We start from the raw sequence: 4,236 nt of genomic DNA on the forward strand, positions 1-4,236 counted from the left end.
TAATTAACTAATTCCTGGTGGTCTTAAGGTTCGTGGAATTTTCTTCAAAGACCTTGCACCAGCTAATAATCCAATGAATAAAGATTGGTTAGTTGAATTTTCTAACATTTCTTTGTCGGCATAAAGACTTTTTGAATCAAACAAAACCACCGAAAACGTTAACTCTGGAAGCCACTTTTTTCTCCTTTTTTTTAAATATTGAACTGGGATTTTTCCTTTATAAATACTAACCAAACCAGTTGGAAATTTCCAAGTTTCAATTTCTTTTGGTTTTGATCTCCTTTCCCTCCTTGCTTTTTAGTTTTTGCTGTGTTTCAGACCTGGGAACTCAAGCTCCTTCTGACAAAAATTATGCCAAGAACAACAACAGTGTAAGTTAATTTCTCTAACTTCACTGGTTGTCACCGTTGTTTGTGATAAAAAATTTTAAAAGAAAATCAAAATTTTAAAAGCAAATTTGACTTGAAAGGTTCAATCCAAATTTTTTTGTGTTTATGTTTTTTTTTTTTTGTTTTTTTATTGACGCTAATATTCTCATTTTAAGAGGTTGAGTTTTTCTTGCTTAATTTATATTTGTTTAGTTTGTTTTGTCTTGAATTTTTTTGTTTGATAAAAAAAAAAATTTTTGAATCTGACTTTTTTTTAGCAAGATTTTTGAGTTTTTTTTTAGTTAATGGATCCCCTTTTTGTGTAGATAATGAACTCTGTTTATAGATTTTTTTGAGATTTAAATTTTAGATTTTTTAGGATTTAAATATCATATTATCAATCAATTTAAATTTTTAGTGACCGAAATTCATGTTGTGCAAAATATCGTACGACCGTCGTAGGTAGGGTCGATAATTCAATCCATCCCCGACTGGTTCTTACCCGACCCGATCTTATGGGATCAATTTTTTTTTTTTGAAATTCAAATTTCGAATCAGATCGAGTAAGATTAGAAAATAATTGAGGTTAAGTCGGATTCGAGTTTTAGGTAAACCCGACTCGATCCGACCCGATATTATATAAAAAATTATTTTTTAATTAATTATTTAATTTTTTATTTATATATATTTATATAATGATATTTTTAAATATTTATATTTAAAAAATAATATTTTATATTTTAAAAATAATATTTTATTAATTTCGAGTCGGATTGAATCAGGTACGATTTATATAATATCGGATTAAATTCAAGTATAAAAAAAAAAAAAATTTAGATAAGATCGAATTCAAATTTAATAACACATAAAATCGGATTAAGTTCGAAACGAATAAAATTCGTTATGAACCCGATCCAATGACAACTTTAGTAATAGATTACATGGTTGAAATTTTAGACTTTTAAAAAAATACATTTAATGTATCATATTTTTATCAAATTAAATCGAATAAAAAAATATAATAATAATAATAATAATAATTGTGTTTACACGGTACGGCAACGAGAAAATAAATCGGGTAACAATACTGTCAGGATCTTACATTCAAACGAATAAATAAATATATAAAACAGCCAAAAAATGAAAAAATCCATCGGACGTCATTTTATCGATCTATTTGTTTTTCTCATTCGTCTTACCGGAACCCTGGCCGCCACGGCACCGTTCGTTAGGGTGGCATCCTCTCTGGTAGGTGGAAGCAGGCGGTGGGCAGTTCTCGGGGTGACTAGGGCTGCATCCCGGAGCCATACTCTTTCCGATGGATCCATATCCGAGCGATGAAGCCTCTTGGGAACCCGCTGCAACGTGCGCCAAAAGCACCAAAAGCGCCAGGAGAGATATAAAGAAAAAAATTACTCCTTTAATCATAGACATTAAAGGCAGATCGTTCGTGAGAGGCAGGAGACGCTGGAGATAGATGAAATCAAATCAAATTAAGTATTTATAGATTGAAAATAATTAATCTAGAACAATATTACAATGATCTTAGCCTATCTAGAAGCATATGGTAGCCGTCTAAATTAGAGACTTCTATATAGATTTAGCTTTTTAAATATCATTTACTAAAAAAGATGGCATAAATTTATTTAATTAAATCTTAAATTTAAGTAACTAATCACTTTTTCCTCTATATAAAAAGTATTAAAATATCTTTAAAAAAAAGTATTAAACTAAAATATTTTTCTAGCTTGATGATATAATTTCCACATTTTTTCTTTAAATTTATTTTGATAAAAAAAAAAAAAAAAAAAAGGAATTTGATCACCACGCTTTCTATTGAGAGACTACAAAATAGCATTGGACTCTGATCACTATGATTACTCTATTTTTGGACTTTTATTTCAGGGATGAGATGACAGTATTGCTCTATCTTTTATTAATAAAATTTATTATTGGGTGAGAAAAAAAAATAAAGAGATTAAAAATTTTAAATTTTAAATTTATTAGATGTTATATTTTAAAAGTAATTGTATGTATTAATTAAATTAAATTATATATTTATTATGTTTTTTTTTTTTTTGCATTGATTAGATATTGCTTTGACAAAAATTTTCAACTATAATTGGTCCAACTTAACAGAATAATTTAAATAAATGAGAAATTAATAATAATGATTTGGGATCCGGTGGGTTGTGATTATTGATTCTTTGAGTTGTAAATCAATACTACATTTAATTTTCAAATACTTAATTATTTGCTTTTGAGTGATTTTTGGATCTTTAAGTTTAAACATACCATATGGCAGCCTGTCAAATTGTGAATAATGCACTTGCCTTTTCTTTTTAATTTTTTAAAAATTTCAAATATTTTAACATTTTTATTATTTATTTTTCAAAATAATATTTCAATTGGGGAACTTACATGTTTTATTTTATCTTGGAATACAGACAAAACCCTCTAATGTAAGAGTAATAAAAGTCAAATGCTTTTGGCTGGTCTGAAAGTATTAGTAACAACAAACCATGTGCTAACACGTGAATCCATTCCGTAAATCACTAAAGATTACTATAAACAGTAAACATGACTATACAGATAATTTTTTCTGAGATATTTGGTTACAGAATATATGTAAATGGTTTGATAATTACAAGGTTTGATTGTGACAAAAATTAAAGCACACGTTAAGCATTGACTTAAGACTTATTGACCAGCTGAAACCAATGGAAAAAGGTATCACTGTAAATTATCTGGAGTTCCTGAATAGAAAAATAATTTCAGTCAACAAAATTTAATATTCCTTCTTACAACTGGTTTCTTCAATAATCAAAGTTGAAAACATGGGATCATGAGAAGAAGGTTAAAAGATTAATAAATAAAATTTCTAAGGGAGGTGTTTCTTCAGCCAAGTATATGAAGTAAACTGTACAGTACTGGCTTGTGATGAAACCATAGCTATCAGGGACGTTGGAAAGAAGAACCCATTGAACCGGAATCAGGTCTTCAACTTAGGAAAAAGAACCCATTGAACCAGAATCATGTGTTCAACTTAGGAATCAGGAGGATTAAGTTAAACCTTCGTAAATCAAAGTTGCAGAGATGCAAAAATGGATGGAAATTCAAAATTATATATCACAGGTAGAGATTTGTGTTGAAAACTGGTTACATTTCCAAGTTCTTGTGATGAGTAAATGATTCAAGAGCTATCGTATGTTTTCATGAAAGTTAGAGGCTATTAAGCCATCAGGGTTGTTGAGGAAGCAGAATTACATAAAAGAAAAACAAAAACCTCACAGAAAACAATAAGAGCTAAAAACAAAAAATACATCATAGAGATACAAGAGAATAAAGCTGAAAGGACAAACTCCAATGAGTTTGGATAGCTTTTTATTAACTTTTTGTTTAACAAAAATTTTTTATTAACTTTTTGTTTTTTAAAAAGAAAAAGCAACACAAAACAAAAACACTGCAATTACATGCACAAAGGAGAGGTTAGAGAAATTAACTTACACTGTTGTTCTTGGCATAATCTTTGTGAGAAGGAGCTTGAGTTCCCATGTCTGAAACACAGCAAAAACTAAAAAGCAAGGAGGGAAAGGAGATCAAAACCAAAAGAAATTGAAACTTGGAAATTTCCAACTGGTTTGGTGTATTTATAAGGGAAAAATCCCAGTTCAATAGTTAAAAGAAGGAGAAAAAAGTGGCTTCAAGAGTTCTTGAAACTGACGTTTATGGCGGTTTTGTTTGATTCAAAAAGTCTTTATGCAGACAAAGAACTGTTAATAAGTTCAACTAACCAATCTTCATTCATTGGATTATTAACTGGTGCAAGGTCTTTGAAGAAAATTCCACGAACCTTGAGACCACCAGG

General features: G+C 29.1%; 1 long non-coding RNA gene across 1 annotated transcript; it reads right to left on the minus strand.

Moving 5' to 3' along the window:
- Window positions 1-2,159: 2,159 nt before the first annotated feature.
- On the minus strand, window positions 2,160-4,236 carry LOC149516639 (uncharacterized). Its single transcript, XR_016345925.1, has 2 exons — window positions 3,876-4,236; window positions 2,160-3,124 (listed from the first exon to the last, which is right to left on the minus strand). It is a non-coding gene; the product is annotated as an uncharacterized LOC149516639 (long non-coding RNA).

Source organism: Durio zibethinus, chromosome 10, assembly GCF_047325235.1.
Source record: "Durio zibethinus cultivar Kanyao isolate XHJ-2024 chromosome 10, ASM4732523v1, whole genome shotgun sequence".
Taxonomy (NCBI): Eukaryota; Viridiplantae; Streptophyta; class Magnoliopsida; order Malvales; family Malvaceae; genus Durio; species Durio zibethinus.